The sequence below is a fragment of the Varroa destructor genome, unplaced genomic scaffold (genome assembly GCF_002443255.2).
Source record: "Varroa destructor unplaced genomic scaffold, Vdes_3.0 BEIS01000007.1, whole genome shotgun sequence".
Taxonomy (NCBI): domain Eukaryota; kingdom Metazoa; phylum Arthropoda; class Arachnida; order Mesostigmata; family Varroidae; genus Varroa; species Varroa destructor.
This window is the reverse complement of record NW_019211460.1, coordinates 14111308-14136533: the sequence shown is the minus strand read 5'-3', so window position 1 is coordinate 14136533 and position 25226 is coordinate 14111308. Positions and strand designations below refer to the sequence as shown.

The following is a 25226-nucleotide window of genomic DNA, read 5'->3' as shown; positions in this document are numbered from 1 at the left end:
TTCTAACTGTTGCAGCTCGTTTAGAGCTGCTCCACAAAAATCATTGAACTTCATGTATTTCATACCTTGAAACAAAGCAAATGTTTGATCTGAACACGGAATCGGTGCTGAAAAAATGACTGACGGATTCCGTTTCTTGTTTAGCCATTGCATAACAGCTTTAAGCTCAATTAGTTGGTGTGAGATTTAGTAATATGATTATGTACAGACACGATTTCACAGATCTGGCGACACAGGTTCTTCCTGTCTGCTGTTGTTCGATTCCAAACGTGCACAGTCGTATTTAATTATTTTCTTTATGTATTTTCTGAATTGGTGAAAAAGGAACGTTTCTTTTTACATGCTAAGAGACAACATTGCATTCTAAGCGCTAAAAAGGTCGACAGTCTTAAGTTGTCGTTAGATGGCGCTTCGGTGGTTTGCTACGAGTTGTGTGGTCTAGCGGTGTCAACTCAGGTCGTTCCGGTTATCCCCGACAATTACCGACGCCAAGTTGCTGAACTACGGCCAACGAGTCCACTACAACCCTGGTGATCCGTCTCGATGTGCCTGTTAGTGAAACCGCAGCGCTCGACCGCCTGCCAGTCAGCGGGCATAGATTCGATTTTCGCCTCTGGGCGGATATTGACGCTGATACGCCGCCCGTTAACAGCATTAAACACGGCCGTCTGCTTCATTACGCTGTGTTTCGTTGACGCTGTCTCGTTGAGGTTCCCCACTTAAGGCCAAAGTGGAACGTAGGCATCGACGTTCTATCGGTGAAACAAGCAGGAAAGCAGCGCTTCCCATCAGTCCACAGACAGAAAGCCCACTCGTGTTTCCCGCTAAAGTCCACCGCGAAAACTAGGTGTAAGAGCTGACTAACGACAAACCGTTCACTGTGTCTCGTATGTCAGCGAACTCTGATAATACACTAGTTCTGACAAAAACCTTCACCATCAGATAGATCGATCAAATTTTGCGATTCCAGAACGCAGGTAATACGCACCGTACGTATGATACAGAGCAAGCATACCTTATTGTTAATATTATGAGTGAAATTGCTTCTGTGCGACAAAGACCCCGTAACTGATATGCCGGTGAGAGCGGGGCATGTCGAGAGGCAACTGGCGAACATTAACCAACTACCAATAATGAACAAGTAATAATAAGCTGTGTAGTGGCTAACTATGAAATAATCATTTCGCCAACAAATTATATTGAAGCAATAAGTAAATTTGAAAACTATTATGAGTGAATTGGAAAAACCGTTCCGTGTTAGTTACTATGGCACAAATAACGGACAGGTGAAGTTCGTTCCTAATATCTATTTTCAACCATAAAGGAAACTAATTCGAAGACCCCCACGACCAAAAGTGATATGGAGCAATTGGACGCAGTAGACTCGTTCCATCCAGGCCAGCTTAGGCTGTACGGTAGAATCGCATTGTGGTGCATATCCTTCCTTCTGACGAGGTCACAAGTAGGAGCGGGTACCGTTGGATACAACTGCATCGCGCCCTTACACGCTCTCTCATCCAGGCCCCTGCCAGAAGCCTACTATTGGGAACTTCGTAAATGGGTCTGGCCACTAGGTTTGCGAAGCCATGAGAGGAAACAGCTGAACTTTTTTCCATACAACCTCTGCCCCGAAATGTATGACAAGGCAGACTGGCTGCTGTTATGTAGCTCCGAATCGATCGCTCGACAGGAGAAACCGAAGTAGAGATGTATGTGGATGACGATACAGGGGGACGCAACCTGGTGTACACAACGGTTGACCAGTGTAAGTAGCCTTCACTATTAAAACAATATTGAGCACAGCAGATTAAATCGCTCTTCCTGAAAACAGACACCACTGATAACTTGTGACAATTTGTGTATATGTATATATATATATATATATATGGTGCTTCTTCACAAAAAATATATATAAATAAATATGTGAGGCAAACGCACCATCGTTTATCGAATGGAAAATGGTCATTTTGAGTAATTGACTTTGTGACGTAGTCGCTCACCTGACGTGGGTACTTTCGACTCGCAGGGGATAAAACGTAAATTCAGAGGAAAAAATTAGCAGAGAAAGTGAGCACGGGAGGATGCAAGGCAGTAAGCTGACAAGCCGTTTGAAGGCGGAGGCAACGGCACTATGAGGCATTAGCGGCCCAGTAAGGCGTTCGAGAGGCTTCATAAAGCTGGACATGTCCAAAGGGACCGCTAGGTCATCGCTCTGCCGTCGGTCTGTTGCCGCCAAAGCCTTAGGCGGTTTTTAAATAAAAAAAAAAAAAAAGACAAAGTGACAGGTAGTTGAGCGGTGAAATGGTGCGAGAGGGAAACGCAAAAATGCCAGTATATTGAATTGTCCGATCTCGCTGAAGATAACAAGAACTTCGGGGGACCGGTAGCAAGTTCAAATATGATGACGATATTCATTTCATTCTAAGCGAATTCAAGAGGGGGAGTATAGAATGTAGCACGAGGTCAAAAAGCATTCTATTAAGATACAACGAGTGTTTTCCATATTACTCGTGCGTGTAACGAATGGATGAAGGAACATCGTTAACTTGTGAGAAAACTCAACTTAGCGTTTTGAAGATTTAGAATGCAGGAGACAACGCGGCGTTCTGGTGTTCCTTATTCTAGACTGTCGTGAAACACCACCTTTGAATTGACATGAATTAAACTTTAATGAATTTTGAAGGTTATACATTGATTGTTGTTAGCACCTTCTGAGTTTTTCTTTTTTCACGAGAAGTTTATGGAAGAAATTCACGAAGCAGATGTTGCGTTATTAAAATGCTTGCATTAATTATTTATTACAGCATAAACGTGAACGATATATATTATGTGTGTGACTCTAAGTGTCGAACAGCAGGCAAAACATGTTTTAAACGCGACGAAATCAGATTCTTATCCGTACACTTATGTAAGGGCGTTGTTTTTAAGTAATTATATAAAATACGGGGAAACTCGTTTCCTTAGCGTAATCCATAAAGCTACACACTGAGTTGGCTTTTAAGGTGTCGCTACTATATTGATTTATGTTTCGCTATCCTAGGTCAATTTTCTTTCGAAGGGGCTCTCGTACGGGGCCTAGGATATTGCAAATAGAAACTGGGCTAATGACTACGTGACGCCTGGGTTCGACCACTAACCCACACGTTATAAACTGAAACAAATTTTCAGATTTGTGATTGTGCGAGCATATCCCTTTGTTCACCTGGTAATCATCCAATGAACAGATTGCATGCTGTGTTTTTTTATTGTTCCGTAGTTGGTTTAATCTTTAGCATATTAAAGCAGCATTAAACCATATTTATTATGTAACATGTTCACATTTGTAAAGTTCGAAAGAAAACTATCAACAGGTTAAGTACTGTTTGACCTGTCCTAGAGATAGATAAATGAAAATGTCCAGGCGACAAAAAATAGCCAAATCTATAAAAGGTTAAGTAACTCGCACATATGCACAATATGCGTTCGAATTAAGCACAGGAATATAAACAGCCTACCTGAATCGTCTGAAACTCGATTGTTATTAAGCGCCCTCCGTTCTCAAGCTATGATGTCTTCAATAGGTTAACCCGTGACACCTCTGCGTCGACGGAGATGATCGTATTTGACGGAAAATTAGTACCGAAAACAGTCTTCACTGTATTCGTAGATACGCACACTGGTTAATTTGCAAGGCTTCAAAATTCAGGCCCTATTCCTATTCTGAGTTAGTCATCTAGATGATTAACTGTTCCGAGGTGGTGGCGTCGTACTACAAAGCGTATCTCGTTGCTTATACCACCCTTAAACCCGCTGGACATATAGGTATAAATCGGATGATAGATACTGGAACTACTATATTCCGTCGACCAAAAGAAAATGTATAGACTAATATTTTTCGTTCGTTTCATAGATTCCTCTGCTGTGCGGCGCAAGTATAATCAATCGTTCGTAGGACAAACGTAGAACAGATCCGTACCTATGTCAGATGCGTGCTTATTCAAAAATAGCAGTTGGTACTCGGAGGTGTTCTATCAAAACATGCAACAAAACAAGTGCCAACGATCTAGGAGCTTGTAGAAAGATAAGTTGTTTATTTTTAACCATGTCCACTCAGTACCACTAGGCCTAAGTCCTTGGCTTAGGCCGAAGGCCATTGCCTGTGAGTTTGACACGTAACGCACGCGAGCCGATTCGAAATCGATAATGGCTCCGACAGCCTGTTTTTTTATAGGGGAAATTATCAAGTGCGATCAAATATGCGGTTTTAGTGCTCGAACGGGCAGGCGTTTAATGAACGAGTGACTTCGTACGTATGTACCTGTTGTACACGAGGAACACATTTATAAATACAAAGCTCTTAAGTGCTTGGGTACACATACGATTTAACTATGCAAGCTGCGGCCACCGAGTGAAACTCCGCTGTAATAATCTTTAGAAGATACATAATGAAGAGTACTAAAAATCCAAAGCTGGGAGGATTATATAGACAAAGAAGATTCGCTTTTTGTGTACTGGTATTGGCCGAAGTTCATAGGACGGCTCATTCATCCGGTCGTTGTTTGACGTCTTTTATAGACCGATGAGTAAGTCTAAAATGAATGTTTTGTAATACCTATGGTCATGTATATAATAGTTGACATCAGGCCGGTCAGGTTTCTGTTGAGTGTTCTATCCACTCTGCCCTACTACGCTAGTTTTGTGCGGTCGTTAGTTGGTAGCCGGGTACAATAAATTGCTCTTGTGTCGGCGGGGTGCGGGGTTCTATTGCTTTTTCCCTCGATATGCAACTGTATATACTTGAGGAAAAACTGATTTGTCTCCCACTCCGGTATTCGTGACTGGCAGCTGGCTCGTCGATAAAAATAGCTCGGAAAATGATTCATTTTTCTACTTTTAATTTTTCTACTCAACGCGTCATTTCAAAGCTCAAAGGACGAAACTGCTATCGGAGCGGGCACACGTGCGAACAGCATGCACTGCTTGTATCTTAGGTTCCCTCTTAATCGAGGCAGAACCTGAAGCAAAATTTCGTCAATGGATCGGGATGGGCCGAACGCGTTCTAAGGTCTCGTTGAAAATGGCTCCTATTGCAGACATGGAAGATACGAGAAAATCGTCACGAAACTACGAACAACTATGAATGAAAATGCCAATTTCAAAATGAAATACAGTTATACATTACGGATAGAAAAAAGTATTCCGTTTATTAAACAGTAAGTAGATAATATTTGTAAGAAATACTGATTTTGTTCATATTTGTTAAAAACTTGTACTAAGCGTCTAGGATCGTTTCTAGCGTTTAATATAGTTAATATAAGGAAACTTTTTCACCCTCACAAAGTTTGTATTGGATGAGAGCTATACACTGTTGTTTAGACTCCTGTTCCAAAACGATATTTCAAGCGAAAATTTAACCGTAAATAAGGACACTGGGCGACGTAGGCTTTTGCAAATTTGCTTGAAATGAGCCTGTTCCTGTACATTGATATTTTTCTATTTATCTAAGCAGCGAAAATCAGCTTTTGTTGAGTAGTCGCCAACGGTTTCTTTTCGATAATATGGAACAAGTAGGTGTTGTAGATAAAAAAAAAAATGAGCTTAATTCAACAGTTAAACGTTAATTTCGTCGTGGTCTTTGTAATGATAGGTTTCATCGGCCATCTTGGAGTAGAAGAAAAATTTCCGTTGTCAAATTGGGCTAAAATAGAATTTGTTACTGGCACTCTGCTATCTCATCTTAGCATTGTTCAAGTGGTTTTCACACCATATCGTTATTATTCTCAGTGCTTGTCCCTCTCGATGATTTCGTTTGATTGAAGCTGATTATGGCCTGATAATAAGTGGACGTTCTCTCTAAAATGACAAAAAAAAAAAAAAACTTGACTTATACGGTAATATTTCGAGTCAATTGGAAATAACAAATCAGTCAAACATCTTTTTTATACCTTGTTAGGCAAAGACGCTAAACTATAGTTATAACTGCAATGCATACTCCTATGAGCTTTACATTGCGGCTAATATTGTGAGCAATATCATCGTACCTTCATTTTTTTTTCCTGTAATAATTTCATACCTAACCGACACAACATAAGTCAATGTAAAACGTTCGTTTAAGATACAAACATATAATATACCTACTTTCATTTTACCTACATAATTTTTTCAGCTCTTAATAGACCCAGTTCGGCCGTTCGTACAAACCATGATTATTTGAACTCTGTTCCACGTCCTGATAATTGCTTGGGGCACGATTACGCAGGTACGCTGAGCTAAATTTGATTTAGACACCCATCACAATGTTTTCCATCAAGAATCTATTATTCTTACAAAGGATACAAAGATGGCGTACTTAAAATGTACTATCAAACGAATTATGGCACTGTAAATTAACCAGTTGGACGCTTACTCTAACCTTTTAGGGTATCTGTAAGTTAAGTGACTCTGTACAAAGAAGTACATACGATTTCTAATTGAGCGAAAAATAAAACGAAACATCCTAGAATTATAGGCTTGATCAAAAATCTGGCCTTCTTTAGATTTCGGCCCTGTGAACTTCGATCTCGGAGACTTAGATCTATAAAAGTATCCTTGTAGCTGTACGCTATTTTCAGTGCATTTAGTTCCAGAATTTATTCAGAGTTTCTCATCAGAATGTCCCAGACCAGCTTCAGTAAACACTTCATTATATAATATCAAATTAACTTGAAGTATAATACGACGTATAGTTTCGTTATATTTGAATGATACGCAAACGTTGATCGGACAATGCGGAAATCGTTTCCACAAATGTGTCTGCTCAGTCGAGTCTCTAATACATTTGCTTTATCTAGTAAATAGTGGCAAAAAAAATAAAACAGGTAGTTTTCAATCTGCAATAACGTCGCCAAACGTCGTTATTTAGACTTTATCAAGCAGTGCTATGAAGCTGTATTTTGATTTTTTGGAAAACGAGTTTCAGCTCGTGTATGCCAGACATTACCATAAAATTGTAATGCTACGTTGACATTTGATGACGCGCACGATGTCAGCATAATTAAACGTCCTTGGTACGTAATAATTGCGGGTAGCATGTTGCTAGGCCGGCCCTGCAACCACATTTGGTGATGAAACCTTCCACTTGAGTAGAAGTGACGAATCTTTGCTTGTGACTTATTATCCTGCTCCGGTTAGAGAATTCTCAGTGCCTTTCGACCACCATTTTTTCACAGCGTTGCCCCGTAGTGTGCCCCTGTCCAAATGCCTTTAGTTTCTTATATACTTTAGAGGTGAGTAATCTCCATACAGAACTAATGTGCAAAAGAAGCGTAACGTTACACTCACTTGTATTCGGGGCTCTCTTCAATAAAATCGTAGAATACCGACCGTCTGTTGGTGATGCAGTTTATTCTACTCGTAATTTCAGCCACACATACTCTTCTGCCATATTTCAGAATATCGTTCTATACGATTTCAGAAAATAAATTTGCAGTAAAATATAAAATAAATAGTAATACGAGAGTTCAACTAAGAAGGCCCGACGATGGTTGATAAGGTAAAGTGATGATGCAATATTTTGTGCTTTAGCTTGTGATCTGCACTAGCATTATTTATGGCGAGACGTCAGAAATTTCTCAGACAGTTTCTGTTTGCTGTGTATTTTTAAACTTAGACTATATACAACAGTATGCATCTTTACTTCTGCAGATTTTCCCATTATTGCTAAGTCAACCGCGTAATGGAATCCGTTTGAAGGACGCTGTTTTTTTCGAGGGCTTAATTTGTCGTGTGAAATCAGCATATTTACCCCAGACGACTCTGATACGCAACACGTGATACATTCACGTTTTTTTTCCTAGATTTAAGAGCTACGGTTCTTAAGCATCGCGTGCTAAAAGAGAATTAGCTCCCGCGCAAAGTAATTGGTCGAGGAAAACGTGTTCCTATGCATATTCAGTTTGACAAATGATCTCCACTCCTGAAGGAAAGTCGAGGAGACTGAAAAAGAGCAGATGTGAGATCAGGGGGCGAACAGAACCGTGACGTTAGTAATGGCGGAAGAAGATCGCCAAGAGATACCTGGGGCCCCTCAAAGTAGGATAAGCTTAGTTTGGAAGGGGCCGTTCCAAAGAGTTGAATGCCACTCAAGACAACGCAGTCCACAAAGCTATGTTCGATGTAGTATAATATATTACTGTGAATAATATATTTGGTGGTTAGTCAGTGGCACCAGCACAATGTATCAGAGTTTGAGCGTATGCTTTGCTAGATATATGTGATTACGCCGGCGGTGCCACCTGGCGGCATCATTGGCGACTTCATCACGAAGTTGCATTCTTTTATTGTTGTTTCCCTCCGTACTTTTCGAGCGCGTTAAGCGCACGTTTCTTGTTGTCTGCCTCGGCCAGGGCCAGCTCCTCGCGAGTCGTTGTAATCCGTCCCGTTGAACGGAGACTGTTTATTTGCCGGCTATTTCTACTGAACCGCTAGCCTCCGACCTCTACCTAGTATTTGGACGTGTTGAAGAACGCAACCACTCGTATCACAACCCAAAATGGAGTGCAGATTCTATATGTAAAATAGACGAAAAAAGAAATGCGTTCACGCAGTGTACTGCTGTAGGGAAATGATATGCGCATGCAATGCAAACCTCAGGTTTGTTGAAGCTCGTCCTGCAGATGAGCGAACCCTCTTCCCAGAAATCGCACCTGTTCTAATGCCTACACTACAAAGAAGAATAGTACTGATATCGTGAAGAAAAAAAGCAAGCTTTTCTGTCTCTCGAGAATTGCGAGCTAAAGGCGCCTGTTTGATACTTATATTGAAATACATAGGTCAGCTCATCTGAAATGCAGGTTCAGCTTAGCGAATATTTCAGTCAGCGCAAATCCATTTACTCGGTTGAAGGGCTGCTCTCTTTCTGGTCCTTTCGATAAGCCCACTGGCACAAGGCCACTGCCTTTGATTACACTCAGGCTTTGTTTGTCTGAAAACATAATCAGTACATGCTTATAAGATGCTTTATTTACATGAAAGTACCATGTCGGTAATGTCCTTTAATTAGAAGAAAAAGGATCTTAATGGTCACATCAAGGATATTGTTTTTGGCATTCACTCAACGCGTTCTGAGTAACTTACCTTTCTTGTTTGATCCCCCATAGATTGATTCTTTGCGTACATGCATACACATACGGCAGACTATCAATTATTGTATATTAAACATAAACTGGTTGTATATACGACTGATTATGTGATACCCTTGGCTAACGCGAGTGTGTCTTGTCATAGGTCCTTTACGCATCTACGGGTCTTTGGTACATAGGTATTCGTACTTTTTGTTATTGTTAGTCATTGCACGGACACCATATTTTACTTCTTTCCAGCCTGTCGTCGTTCCCTTACCCCCTCGTCGCATTAATCGATGTTAATGATTGATTATTGTTAAAAGGCACGCTGTTAAAGAATCGCTATAACTGGTGAATTAGCAGACGCTTTGCGTCGTCTTCCGCGCGGGCGCCAACGGTGCGGTCAACAGCAGAGCGGCAAGCAGCAGTGACAGCTGCGAAGGCACCAGCAACAGCAGCAGCGTCTATTACGGAAACGTAGCTCCGGGCGCGGTAATGAGAGTCTTCACTTCGTCGTGATCGAGTTGCAGAAGCCGAAAAAGAACCGCCGAGCCAGAGAGCCCGCTTGCCCTAACCAACCAGATTGGTCCAGCAGTTTCATTTGCCACGGATCTTTCGCGGGCCGCTAGTGACTTTTAATCCACCTCACCGGTGGGGCGAACCAGAGTGAACCAATGATGGGTGATGAGACGTGGCCAAACCTTGGAGGACCGAGAGTAACGGTAGGAGGTCGTCGTCGCGAGCTAAAAAGGACATTATCAGTCGTAACTTGAGATATCTAGTCACTTCTTCATTTTCATGCTGACGCTGGTCGCCCGTCTCTTGTCTGCTGCTAGTTGGTTGGCACTTGAGGAGCAAAACAGGCCAGATGAATTCAGGCCAGGCAACAGGCCTGCTTCGCCATCGACAGGACTGCGAAGGCGAATTATGGTTACTCTATGGAAATGTGGGTTTCCGCCTCATTGTCGTTATGGGCGGCAGTTGGCCGCTGTCGAGACGAGAGTCGTTTTCAAAAGGCCACTAATCACCCGCCGCGCGGTTACATAGATACACACAAGGGAGGAGAGCCTGCTTTCTGCTTCTTCAAGTGCCCTAGCCAGAGACAGGTACGTAAGACATCGTGCAGATGACATTTTCATGTTTTCTTTGCGCTCCGTCGTTTTCTTTTCGCAGAGGTTTTTTTCATTGCGGACTCTACGAGCTGGACGGTGGACTGCTTCTCAACGTAGGTGAACACAGCAAGGACCAACGCAAATAGCATACGTAGACTGAACTTTTTGCACGCAGATATTAGTATAATATGTAATATACATAATAAAGAAATAGTAATAAATATTTCTTCATTAACGAACACACCGCGTATACAATATACCGGAAATGCTCTGACGTTAAAAAAGCAGTCCAGTAATAATATTCAGGCCGTGTTTTTTTCAGGTTCAAGATGTGCTAGGCTGTCTTTTTTCTGTTGTTATCTGACCACTTACAAAAGATCATAGAAAATGCCGCGTGAGCATCTAACCAACGAAACTCTAAAGTTTGTACAAGACAGGGAAAAAGAGTGCCTCGCTCTTTTGCAATCATATGAAAAGGCAAATAAACCGTGACGATGCGTTATGAAGCAACTGCATAAACTATAAAATCATATAATTTTATTCGTTCGCTTAAGAACGTGATAATGACGCACGTATAGCGCGCGTAGTAGCTGAGTATTGTGACGCTTCGCCGATAACAAATGTGGACGGATAACTTAAAATTGCTGTAATTTTTCACAAACAGATCTTAATCCGAATCTTTCTCGATCGCAAATCGGGTTCACCCCTGACGGTCTACACTCTGACAGACAACGTTGTATGAACGAACGATCAAGTTTACGTGTACGTGTCCGTACGTTTCGACCCCATTTGAGAAATGCACGAAGTAACGAAAAAAGGAACGAAACGAACAGTCAAAAAAAACAATCAATCGTATAATACACGTGTGATCTTCAAAGCATTGCTACAACCAGCATACACGTAGAGCCTTCTAAAGACTACGTAAATCAGCTTATGTAAGTGTTTCATAGAGCGGCGGAAATTTAATTGTAAAAGTGTGTTTCTTAGCTAAAAGAAATGATTTTCAATGCTGATGCAATTAAGTAAGTGTATAAGATCGCGAACACAAACGAGATAAGCGGTGACGCAATAATGTTTGACCCACAATATCTGTATACAGTTTATGGTCTATATTTGGCCCATATTAGGGTATTGGCGGGAAGCAGCACGAAGTTATGAAATTTCGGTAAGTCCATTTATATACATAACCATTGGTCATATCAGTCTAATATGCTCTCTGGCTATATATACTGCAGACAGACTTTTAGCCGTTGAAATGACAATACGAATTATCCTGCAACACTGTAGTTAATTATGTACATTTATATATATATATATATACAAATACACACATATATAAAGGGGTTTATAGGAATAAACTTTGACGGGCTGCTTGTTTTAACGAGCACGCGATGAAGCGTTACTTTTTTTTATAAAAAAAAGATAAAACATTTTTTTAGAACGAAGTAATAAACTCGTTATAACAGGCGAAAAATTGTCTATTGTGGATTTTGAATAAAGATGAGGTTTTGTCAAATATTTCTTCACTAGACGGACTCCGGTGAGCCAGAACGTCCCCAATAGGGTCTAGATTTAAGGGCATACTAAATAATTCATTGAAGTGGTGCTTACAAAAATGAACGATCCGGTTGGTCGTACAGACGACACTTTATTTAACAAATTAATATTTACCAATATCACTTGGCATAGATTGAGGAGCGATTTGGGTTTCGAATTGAAATCGTAACTGTCGTGGACGACACTAAATAAATAGGCGTAATCTTTAGAAACGGCATATGACAAAGATTTTTATTTAAAGAAATATATATATATATTTGTTTGAACACAGTCTTAGAAATGTAGCATAAGAAAAATTTCCAATTTCCAGCTATACGTATATGTAGTTGTGTTTCTTATTTGTGCCGTAATGTCAAAGTGCGCTTTCATTTATGAATCAATTGGCACCCGACGTTAGCCATACCTTCAATATAGTTTGTCGTTTTTTAGTATTCTTAGCGTATGAGTGGTTTATCTGTTATTACTACATTACACCCGCCTCTTCACGGTGCAACCAGTAATAGATCTCAAAAATGGGGATTCAGAGTATGGGCCTCTTACTAAAAGCGACATGAAGTCATCGCCTTTGCCGATCGACAGCACGTCTTTCCATCGACTTTATTAGATCTGGTTGCGCTTTTTGAACTTATTTAAATCAATGACAGCAAAGTGGAGAACGACGAACAGAACGATAAAGCAAAATTAACCAAGCAATTTCTAGTAGAGCTGGCTCACGTTGGAGACATGATCACCCATTTCTCGATCGGACTATCTTGTTTCTTGCTTTCTAATGCCCCTCGTGCGACATCAGAGAAAAAGGGGGTGTGCTGTTTTTTTATCCCTGCTGTTGCCGCCATTAATGGCAAAAAAATGGGAAAGAAAATCAAATGTGGAGAGAGGGAACCTAAGACAGAAAGCAAAATAGAGAGAACGAATGAATGCACTCGGAGGAGAGTACGTAAAACCACCCAAAAGAAGTAGAAATCGGTAGCCTGTTCGGGATCGTCTTGCGGAAGTGGAGCTGGCAGAAAAACAAAAAATGTTTTCTGCAAGAGAAGCGTTGGAGCATTTACTGGTATTCCCACATCTGCCGGTACAAGATCTGATACAGCTACTACTGCTGTGGCCTCGGCTGTGCAACTCTTTCGCTCCTTTTTTCCCGCGCCGACTAGTCGGTCTGTCTATATCTTTGTGCTCACGGGCACTCATGTCTGAGTCGTCCGTATGTAGCCTTCGAGGATAGTAAACTTTGCCTTGCTTGCTTGCTCGCCCACCCAAAACTGCTGGTTGTAGTTGTATCTGGACTTCGAGCGGGAATAACAGAGACATCGTACCCTAGCTTACAGCTTTAGCCAACTGCTTCAGCTCCGAAGGTTTAGCTGCTGCTTCTTCAGCAGCTTCCTCCCGCCATTGGCTGCCGGGCGACGTTCGACAGGCTGGGGAGCCTATCCGCCTGCTAGTTGAATTGCATTGACTTGCTACTGACACGTCGTTCCCACTATCACACGACCGTTCCGTTCGCCTAATGCTGTGGCGTGGCACAACCTCGACGTGCTCGGCATACGCCAGTGGCAATGGGTGGCGAGGCAGACGCAACGGGAGTACGCGCCTCAAGGGCGGAGGCAGAATCCGATAGAGAAACCGGAATGGTAAGAATGACGCGCGGGGCAGGAACGGGGGAAGCTCAGACTAGCAGCATGACTCCTCGCTAGTAAAGCCGGGCAGTGACTACACCATAGCGGCTATGGCAAACGGAAGGCTGAACACACTCGGGCACGGAGACATCGGGCACGGTGGCTATTGCCACGTCGCTGGCCAAACGACGCGGAATGGCAGAAGCCGAGCGGTACACAGACACACGCCGGCCAAGTGGTTCAGTGGACCCCGAATAGGCCAGCGGGCAAGAATGGACTCCGCCTTAGCGGCAGTTTATCGCTTCTCACTTCCTGGTAAAAGTGTACGGAAAGGGATATAATGATGGTGAATTGTAGGGTTGGAGGATACTGCTGGCCGGGTGTGGATCGGAGTGTAAACTACGACAGACAATACTTGAGGCATTCCAGCTCTTTTCTCCTAGTCTCCATCTCGGGAGCTCTGTGGCGCTCGGCGATTACGCCACTAGCCTCCATCGTCTCGTTCGCTCTAGTCCTCAATCTCGCAAGCTCCCTCTGACCTCGATTTTTCTCACTGTCGTCCCTGTCTGTCTCCGTCTCGTTGTTTCCCAGCCAATCTAAGAAATCCATTCCGAGTGCTAATTTCACGCGACATTTTCTTCCGCCGTTGCGTTCGGCGTTGCCGCGCACAAGTTCTCCTTGTTGCTCTCAACTACATTTTGTTGGTGGAGGGATGAGTAAGCGTCTAGACAGGCTGCTTGCCCCTTTTGCGTCGCTCAGGTTCACGACAGCTGAGTCAACAGCCAGCAGCCATTAGGACTAGGTATCACAATGGAGACTGTTAGCGTCGTCAAACTGAAGAAGATGATTATGTGAGACCAATGGGACCGTCGAGATCATCGTTGATTTGAAAGAAGTTTCATTTTACATTGTGAACGAGTGTGTGTGCCTTGGATCTGGGGAGAAGGACTACCAGCGTGCGCGCTCGTAGTGCTACAACTACTTCAGATGTTAATGTACTCGCCGTACCTACGGACGTGGTTGCTCCGCGTAGATTTAATAAAGACGCGGTTCATTCCTGTTCAGCATCTGCTTGACCTAGATGGTTTGTATGGAAATACGTAGCTCTATAGTTTAACAATTCGATGTACAGTTTGAACGTGTAATTGGCAACGGATCACACAAGTGTGCCAGTGGTTTGTAACGTCAAAGTTGCGGTTCCCGCAAATTAGATTTGAGCATACTGATAGGGTCTTTTTCGAAATATCCGTCACGATTAATGTTGCCAGTGACGCTTCGTAATTTTTTTGACCGGAGCTTTACTGAAAATCCGTCTAATTCAAATGATTTCAATACCAGTGATTGGAAAAGATAGTCGTGCCCGGCAAAATAGCACCGTGACCATTTTCAAAATTAATATTATTCTTGTAATTACAAAAAACCTATGCAGGCAATAGTGCGGCTAATTTACTAAAGCCACTCCACCCAAATTGGTTTGAGGTAACTTATCAAGGAATATTATAGCTAACTTTTTCAACCGGCGATAGCATCTGACTCGCTAAAAAGCGATCCCCTCCTCGAGCTAGCGAAGTTCCTGATATCCTGAATATATCAAAACTCGAATAAGCCTCGACGGTGAAATAAAAGCTCTGTAATCGAAACCGTGCCATTGTCTCTCGTCGTTTCGGAATCCTACCCAATTCGTTTGGTTACGACATTTTTGGTGAGAACTCGAATTGGCGAAGTATGATTCTCGTAGGTCGCCTTATTTTATCGTACTCTGAAATGCTTCCTTTATTTTTACGCCGTAAGCGTCCGTCTCTTCGTCTCGGTGTTCTCGTCTAAGTAAAGATTTGATTGATTTTTCCGTGATGACCATCTGATGATACTTAACGAGCTACACTTTTGCCCTAGATTTCGAACCATTGTCACTAGTAAGGTCGATAGGACTATTTTTTTTCCTGTACAAACATTAGTCGGAGACTATTGTTACTACAATTAAGAAACTTAGCGAAGCCTTATCGATCACACCCGATCTATGTAGTAAAAAGTTATCCAAATGTCTATGCCTTATTCTGAGCTCGAAATCAAATAATGACCATATTTGTAACATTATTTTCACACTGTATGTAAATCGTGAGTGTTGCCGATCTTTCTAGCTAGATGGGTATACCTCTGATGATGTAATTTTAAATCTACCCCCCCCCCCCCCCCAAGATTGTTGAGACGCTTTTTTCAGCCTTCAAATTGAACAGTCCTAACGCGAGTAAAACTCCCGCAAAAACTCATTGTATTGAGCAGTTTTATTACAGTCAAAGCACAGATGTTGCCTAGACCCACAAAAAATAGTGTTCCTTATGGCGAGCATGCGTCGTCGGAAGAGGGCACCGAAAATTTTAATTCCAGAGATTTCGATGTAAAACATACTGGTCGCAGTGATCGATGAGTTAAGAAAAAGTTCATCAAATTATTGTAAAACTTCAGTAATGACGACACATAGGTAGCCGTGACATCGCCTAGCTAAACATCTACTTCGTGTAAGCTACTTCGTGAAAGCTACTTATTATACAAACTTCCATATATGGATGAATGCAACCAATTGATTCGATCATCGTTCTATCAGGAAATATATATGGAAACACACGACAAAATCATGCTTCTTGCTGAAACGTCGAGTATACATAGCAATAATGTGCGAAAAAGACATCGTACAAACAAGATAAAGCTCGGTAATCTACGGCAAAGCTCGCTGGACTGACGCTAAAGGAGGTGATGTGTTTTTTGGCTGGCGAACCACTTGAGACGAATGTCTACTGTCAACAACAAAAAAGACTACAGCAGATCATTGCAAGAACGTACTTAACGGAAGGGCGCATTGTCGTCGTGTATTACGACAATGTCAAACCACATACACGTTTAACTACCCGGCAAAAACTGCGATAATATGAATAGGAAACTCTTGAGTGGTGCTAATTTGTTATGGGGTGTTTCCAGGGGAAAAAGCGTAGCATGTTTCATAATACTGTCTTAGAATATTAAAAAGATTGTTCAACTTCAGCTTGGAAACCTAGCTTAGAAAACGTCTATCCTTTTGCGATCGCTCAACATATATAGCCCTTGAAAACACGAAGATGTTTAACGCTCTAAAAGAACGCTGGTTACGTAACCGGGTAAAATTATACTGACGCTTTATAAAACAATGGGACCACGAAGTAAGGTGAGCTTTGAGCGCTTTTTTGTCAAGTCCCTTAAATTTTCCAACAGCTATAACTCACAGCAAGACATCGCTGGGCTTCACTCCTGCTACTAATATTCAAAGGCTAAAGAAGGACAACGCTCTCGACCTTCAACAAGGTTGAAAGAAATTTGAAATGAAGCTAGTAAAACGAAAACCACATGCGGTTGGACTCCATATCAAAGAGAATCTTTTGAGTCTGAGGCCCATTGTACAAAGCTTTTTATTATCTAATATAAGCCTATTTGAAATTAGTGATTACATCACAATGGTAAGCCGTTTACGCCATGGTTTCAGCTATGCTTGTCGAGTGTTTCAGACATGTGTACCTCTCTTGTTTAGCTAGCGTGCGTATATTATACTAGATATTTAGTCTTAGCAGCAGAGTTAGAGTCGACGGCCATGGCAGCATGATACGCAATCGAACAGATTCGTAACGGCCTAGTTTGTTCAGTAAGAGTACAAAATTTGCTTGGCCTCCGTTCATTTTTTCGAGATGGACCTTTCATGCACAGTGATACGTAAGCATCTTTAAGGCTTCTATGATAAATCGAGCACATTGTGCTTAGAAGGCTACGTAGCTTCACCGTAGATTAATAGTTTAAGAGGTAACTTTCCAGTCATACAATTTGTTGGGATAATAAGGCCAGAAACAACATGGGAAAATGTACCTCAAAGATCACGAGACCATGCTAGGTATTCAAAGACCTTCTAAATATTGTACAGCGATAATAACACAAAATATAGATAATAGAAAGATGGCTAAATAACGAGCCTGTTATGGTAGATTTACAATGGAGTGTGTTAAGAATCCCCCCCTGATTATCTACTCATAGTCGCATGTTAAGGATGCTTCAGAGTGAGATTTTTTCTAGAACACTTCATACAGTGTAGGCTTCTCCGCATAATAGAATTACGGGAAAATCAGCGAAACAACCAGAAAAACCAGTGGGGTGATATTTCAAGCAACTTTCGACCGCTCCCCTTCGATTTTAGTGTTCCCTTACCGCCCCCTCAACGAGTTTCTTCTGCATCGTCTATAGTAATTTACGACGAATTCGAATTTTCCGAAAGAAAGCGCACGTTATGTCTTACACGTGTTTAGATGCCATCCTTACTTCAGAGTTCATTGTGCCTAAGCCTATTTTATTAGGTTTCGAAATATAAGCCTTTCCTGTTAACTTACGAAAATATCGGGAAAACGGTATTAGAACACAAGGTGCGTAGAAAAATTTATGCAGATGCTTTTCATGCAAAAAGGCTTACGTCTACTCTAATGCAAAAGCTACCAAAACTAGTCTTAGCTAAAATGCCTCCAGGAGGCAGTGTATATTCAGCGATATTTTAACTTTATTGCTTTATTCTTTAGTAATAGAATAGGGCAAGTTTATTCTTTAGTCCTTATACAAAAAGAGTTGCTTCTAAGCAAAGTTGATTTCGCTCGCACCCTTTGCATAAAGGGAACTTGTGCTTTTATGCTTCTTCTTCTTAAACCTCACAAAGCCGGTACCATTCTCTAAAGCTTGATTATTTGACATACATAGTTCTCAAACTGGGGCTTCTACGTGCAGCATAAACTGTAGAAATGTGTTTATTATTATTATTATTATTATATGCATATGATTGCGCAAGGAAGAGTGGTTTCAATATACTAGGTTTTACGAAGAAGCAGAAATATTAGAAAGCACTTCAACCCTGTTTTCTAGACCTGAAATACTCATTTTTTGAACCCGATCAATTGAATGACGGTAGGTTCGAACGAATGTAGGAACGAAACCTGTTGCAAACGAACGAAAACTGCAGACGAAAACCATTATCACCTTCTGAATAAGCTAATATTATAAATAATAACAGAGCTTAGTTTTATCTTGTCAAATATACGATCGATATTTTGTTGCGTGTATCACATCTAAAAACTATTTCGATGTCAAACAATTATGGTATCCTTATAAATTACAGGCCTCTGTCCTATTGGCCTTACTGCAACGAGAGTTTGCTCAATCCGATCGGTTTATTACGCCCCGAGCAAACATAAAGCTTTTAGCAAAAGGTATTCCTTAAAAATCTCACTACACATAAGTAGTGAACGTAATTTATGATTGTGTATTTTGCTACAATCGGAACGTATAGAGTCGTGCCATTAACATCCTCGAACTCGTTCAAAATGTATGCAGATACAGGTTTCTAGCCTAATTTTATAGATTTTATGTAATTTATAATTGTAAATTACAAAAGCACATCTCTACAAGGGGTCCGACACATATTACGAAAATGTACTCAATGCAGAAGCTACTTCTATTATGCATGGAATACAAGTTGACAGAAAAGTCGTTATACTGTGAACGATTATAATTTTTTTTTTGTTACAACATCATTTAAGTTCTCAAATCTGAACCTCCGTCAAACGCGTGAACGTTTACCAACTGTTGCGGAGATGCACGACAGGCAAAATAGATGCTTATTTGCACCGTTTAAGAGATGCGATTTTTGCTGGTCATTAAAACGATTTTTGGTAGCTAGAAACGAACGATTTCTGACCGAAGCAACTTTCGAAGGTCAAAGAACGATTTCAGCTTCGATTTCCAGTGAGTTAAGTTCTCTGTCTCTCCTCCACGGGCCTTTTGGTGTCCTTCGGTGTCGGAGAGTGCGCGGAGCGAATCTGGCGGTTAATTTAACCCAGAAAATCCTCTAACGCGTAACACAGTAACTTTGCTGGCCGTTACAGAAGGTGATAGGATTACTGACGGATGCTCCTGGCCTTCGTTTGGCTCTAACGCTACATTCTGGATAAATCGGGACCATGAAAAAATCTCTTTCCCGTTGTCGCCGCTGTCGTCCTGCTTCTCGGCTGCAGATTTGCCCCGCGCCAATATCGGTTAAAGCGAGTGGCAATGGATGGCGGGCAAGTAGGTTAGGGAGAGACTTTGACCTCTCTGGACCACAGCAAAGTGAACGTCTAGTTGCTAGCTGATTTCTTTGTTCTTCCATTTCCTTTATCTCAGACTTATGTTTCCGGTAGTTGTCGATCAAACCACCAGACTTGGCCCCTCCGTCGCTCACTAACTATGGGCACGTACAACACGCCATTGGACGTTCCAGCATTTTCGACGGGCTCGAGGGACGAAGCAGCATCGAAGTTAGCTATCGTTTTGCGCCTGAATATTGCTATATTCCGATTGTTTTCCGCTTTCGTGCAGAGTAAAACCTTCAACGATAGTGTCGTCGAGTTGCTGATATCGAGAGCTAAGGATTTCCTTTTACAGCTCTCTGTTCCCCATACATTTGCCACTCGATTGCGTAATCAATAAAACCGAGAGATTAAAAAAAATACACGGTACCGCTAAACATAATTGGTTCCTGGCAGCATTTCAACTAGTAGCGACGCCTGTATTTTGCATACATTCGGATTAAATTGCTTAATCAAAAAGAAGTAGCTTTGTTGTAAAATGTATTATAAAATAGTGGAAAAAAGCGCCCAAAAACAGGGAGAAGGATTTCGCTCTGCTCCATCTATTATAGATCTGGGGCCTTCTTGTAAGGAGCTTACTTTTCGTCCCTAATGATCGTAACTGTATTGTTACTGAAAGTCGTGCAGTACAGCCAATGTAGGAGGTAATCAATATTTTCTCTTGCACGAACTTCCTCTGTTCGATTCTAATTGAACAACGCATTTTTTCTGTTAATCGCTCGATCATAACAACTTATACTAATAAACGCAACCTGCGATAACGTTTCATCTTGAAATTATACACATGAATAGGGCTTGTATCTGATTTAGGTACGGCATACAATCGGTCCATCCAAAAGGCTGCCCTAATGGAAAGATGTAGCGAAGAGTTTGCCACCAGCTTCGCCCAGAGGCAGCTGCATGTATACAGAGCTCTGTTCGTGTACTTCTTTGTGTAGTGAAGACCGTTGCGTTGATAAATATCTAAGCCTTACTTTACGAAACGCAACGATGCGGAGCAAATAGATATAGCTAACAGAGACTCCTCTCGCCTCAGCTTTAGAGGGCTATTCGTCACGGTAACTGTCGAGCTGCTTTCGAGGACATCGGAGTACCATTGAAATACTGGTCATTCGGCATATCTATTGCGACTACCTGCAAGAGCATTCTTTTGTATATACACAAGTTCTGTCGAATATGCGGTTCGAAACGGGTCAGATATGACTATTTTGCTAGGTCTAGAGCTCTGCTAGCCATTTCATAAAAACATTTAACCCCTCAACTACCTTTCGTTATTTCAGGATCACCGCTCTAGAAGTACAGAACTATGGAGCTATACAGAATGTCATTCTCTGCTTGTAACGAAAGGATGATCCGCAGATATAACCATGTCTAGAACACGTCTAATAAGCCTGCCACAGCATGAAGAATAGGCATAATTGTATAATAACGGGAAAACTCGAAACACACTTTTGAGAAACATGCCTCACCGTCCATGCACTAAAAGTCTGCGAAGACATCGATCCCTGCTTGGTAAGAACGGTCGATGGGACGAAAATAAAACGTGATCGTTAGTACGGAAAATGAAAACATAGACGCAAACATCACAGTGTATAATGGCAATGAATGTGAGACGTTATCTAAGCTTGATTATTTTTTTTCAGTTACTAAAACCCCTTAACGTTTATAGCTCTCAGTGAAAGTACCTGTGATACCATGGAATCGATCCTGAAAATATAAGCAGATGATGTTTATGCTGGTCCAACGTAACCACATGGTGAAGTGAAATGAAACATTTGAATAACTAAAAAAAAAAAAGATGATCAAGTCAGTTGAAGGTAAACTTCGAGGTTTTATGTAATTGTGGATAGCGTCCCGTACCCTGACAGCTGCGATAGAATGGTGCTAGCGATTCCAAGTGGAAGTTATCCAGCACATAAATTCAAATGATACGAGCAAGCTAAATAATCTTCTAATAAACGGATTCCTAGCAAAATACCTTCCATTGTACTCACATATTTGCGCGCCGAGGAGCCTATCCCGAAGTGCGTTCTAACTTAAATTATACGTCCGCTTGATGACCAGGTGGTTGACGTTTGTATTACCTATTCGACTGACTGTAACAGCACTCGTGTCCTTCCTAGCAGCTGCAGTTGGCCGTTGCTGAAGGCTGGTTGAAAAGACCCCGGGTAAAAAATACACAAGCGAAAGCGACTCTCTGTACCCTCAAGAATAGCTGGCCCTTATAATTATCATTCGACCTCATGTGGTATTTACTTAATGAAATGCCTTGTGTCGAAACGTCTGACGATACGGGTACCTGTTTGTGCACACAGATATTTAAATGAAGTATATGAGCAGAGGTAAAACAGCCCTTATTAGAAGTAATTTTCGATAATCGCAGACATACCACAAATATTCAATCAGGTGTACACCAAACCCGCATTAAAGACCATCGACGTCTCAGGATTGCATAACCTAAACATTAGCGGTCAAGATTACCATATTTCTATCAAATGTATATAAAAATAGTGAACATTTAACGTCAAGTTGAAACCTGTTTTGTTACCTTCAGTAGGACGAGGTAGGTACAAACAGATTGGTGTTTTGCAAATAGTACAGGCGTCATAGATGCCATGACACTGTAAAAAATGTCTGGGGAACCAGATCAACTTGGCCTACCTGGGCTGGGACACAGTTGCGTGTAGCACAATTTAACTATTCTACGTTATCGGAACGTTTCATGTCCATGTCCCATTGTCAATAGCAGCAAAGAAAAGATTAATAAACTGTCAAGTATTCATTTGAAAGTCTTATTTTTGTCTTCGATGCCCAACACACGAGTTCTAGTTTACAGCAAATCTGTCATCGCTTCCTCAAACTGGACCTTTTTCGTTGTTTTAATGCAAATAGGATTAGCTCCGAAGTACCATTGGCATTTTTCTTTATCTAATCAAACTGCACAAGGTTTTCAACAGTATAATTCTACATATCTTTTCAAGACGGAAGTTCAACACGACTTTCAGGATCCAATTAGCAGATGTGAGCCATTTTCTGCGTCTCTACGCCTCGATTCGTTTTCGAGAACCGTTAAGCGGTACATTGAAGGCATACAGCAGCACGTGATGATGAATCGAGGTCGTGATCCAAACGATCGATACCCGGCCAGTGTCCTAAATTGATAATAGGCAGGCTGATACACTTCTGTACGTCGTACTAGCGTTAAGCTGGAGACCGGGCCTTAGAAGCTAGCCCATGGAAGATGTTAATACGAAATCTCGTTTCTTCGAGAAGAAGCAGTCTTGCTTAATAGAGGTACTTAATTTGATACTGGGTCCCAACTAAAATCACGTAATGAGCGGATCATTTGGCGGACTACATCACCGTGTTTTTTTTCATGTTACTGTCGAGAAAAGCAGATTACAGATTTATAGGAAGGTTCCGTATTTATCTGGTACTACTTTAAAAATTTCTTGCCAATTATTTATTGTCAACTAAACGACTTGGGTGAAGAAGACATTTCAGTGAGGTGATCTTGTAGAATCTGTATGTTTCATGTATGCTTAGCATATGATGCTTCTTCATTTACGTTTCCTCTTGCATAAACCATTACATAACAACAAAAAGATCTGCTAATTTATATACAATAATAAAACATAGATACTTTACTTGAAAGAAATAAACAGAGCGCTCGTTTCCCGGTAACTAACGTGCTTTATACAGTATACAAGGTACTCGGTATATATATATACAGAGATCGTTTTTAATGTTACTACTACACTTAGGTAATCTATGATTACACCTAGGTAATCCCCAGGTCACTTCACTTCGTTTGATTCTTGAAAAAATAACTTAGTGTTCTCGGCTTCCACTTCAATCGATTCCAGATACCACCGCTACTGTTAAAGGTCAGACACCTCACTTTGGCATACTAATATCATAATTACAATGGTAGCAGTTTTCGGGGCGCAGGAGCAAAAAAGAGACCATTTTTAGCTAGCTTATGAACCTATTGTTTACCACAAATGACAATAAAATCCATTTATAATAGCAGGTTTTTTTGTGGACGTAATTAGGTATATTCCACCATCTCGTGCCGTTTCATAACAACGCTGGAAATAGTCCGCACTTCACGTATACTCCATCTCTATCGATATGTGCGCTGGCTTAGATACTTACGCACAGCCACGGAACGTAAAATTGAATGCAGCGCCATCCGTAAGCTAAAGGGAAAGATAAAATTTTGTTCACCGATGCGAATGCCCCAAAACTTTTGCCTCTGAAGTCTCTTACGCTTCGTTATTATGAAAAGCACGTTGCCGCATCCTATATGCTACTCCGATTCCGTTTCATCCTCTCATTATGGTGAACATGCTGTGAAAAAGACCGTTGTAAAGATGTTTTACGCGAAACTGGCTCATACTGCCAGCCTCTGTAAGGGCAGCTATCGACGAGACAGCTCTGAGCGTAGCTAGTATAACCGCTTGGTATTATTTGTACGTGGTCTTCATTTTCAATTGAGGATGGAACACCTTTCAAATCAAGTCGATTATCTCGTGTGTAAATTCGAGCTAAGGTTAGTGGACGATCATACCGATCCAAACTTCAGTGGCTCTGCTGAACTTCGAAACCGGTATCCTGTCATGCATGGCTTCATTTTTCCTTCACTATGCATATTGTACCTGTTCATTCTCCTATTTTACAAGGACACACAAAATCAATCAGCTATCTTTTTAAATGTACAATTAGCTGAACTTATCGTAACTATTTTCTCGTCATCTGTTATTAGACATATGATCTATCTCCCTAGTGCTCAAGCGAACATAATGAACAAGGTATTCATACTAAAGAAGCCTCTTAAAAAAAGTAGAGAAACCAAAGCATTTCTGTCCTGTGCACCTATGTCCTAACTGATGATATTTTTAGTCGAAATATGGCCTTGTTTTACATTACTAGAAACAGTTAATTAGAACGTGTCTGCCTCTATTGGCACTATTATCTTTGTCCGTTTGGTTTAAGAAAGGACTCTTTTTCTTTAATTTCGTCCTAAATATATATGAGGATCTGATTGGAGCCCAATCTACTTTATCATTACAAAGATACTAAATTCATGGTGTTTTTTCAAGCATCCACATTTATATATGCGGCCGTCTGTACTCTTTGTATTGAAGAGAGGAGCAGGCAATAGTAATAGGACAAGGCAGGCGTTTTGCCAAAACGATAACAGATTATAGATAACGGTGGTTGGTCTGTAATATATATAGTAATTTTTTTGCCAAAATACAAATACATTCTATCTTGATTTATCATTGGTAATTGTGGCTCTAGATTCAGAGGTTATAGCCCCCGATATTCGCGCAAGGTCTTCAGCCACCGTAATACAGTGAAAACACATACATCTATTTCGTTCGTTCAGTAATACCGAAGTGGAGTAATCGATCAGAATGCCACTGCACTGTTTATCAATGGCATAATACGATTTATATAGCTTTCTCGAATTTTCGGTCGATTCATTTGTAGAAGGCGTCGGTAAGGGAGGTTGGTATATATTTATAGTAAGTTTTAAGTTCTATAATTGTTAGGTTTACTTCCTCGATTTAAATTTTCTAATTATAAACTCACCTCTTAATATACCTTTGTGTTTATTACACTTAACTCTGATTTGATATATAGTCGGCCAATTTTTATTTTAGATCGACATAA

General features: G+C 41.1%; 1 long non-coding RNA gene across 1 annotated transcript; it reads left to right on the top strand.

Moving 5' to 3' along the window:
* Nucleotides 1–511: 511 nt before the first annotated feature.
* Nucleotides 512–22389, top strand: LOC147754351 (uncharacterized). Its single transcript, XR_015317377.1, has 3 exons — nt 512–977; nt 1325–1765; nt 20825–22389. It is a non-coding gene; the product is annotated as an uncharacterized LOC147754351 (long non-coding RNA).
* The last annotated feature ends 2837 nt before the right edge of the window (nt 22390–25226 follow it).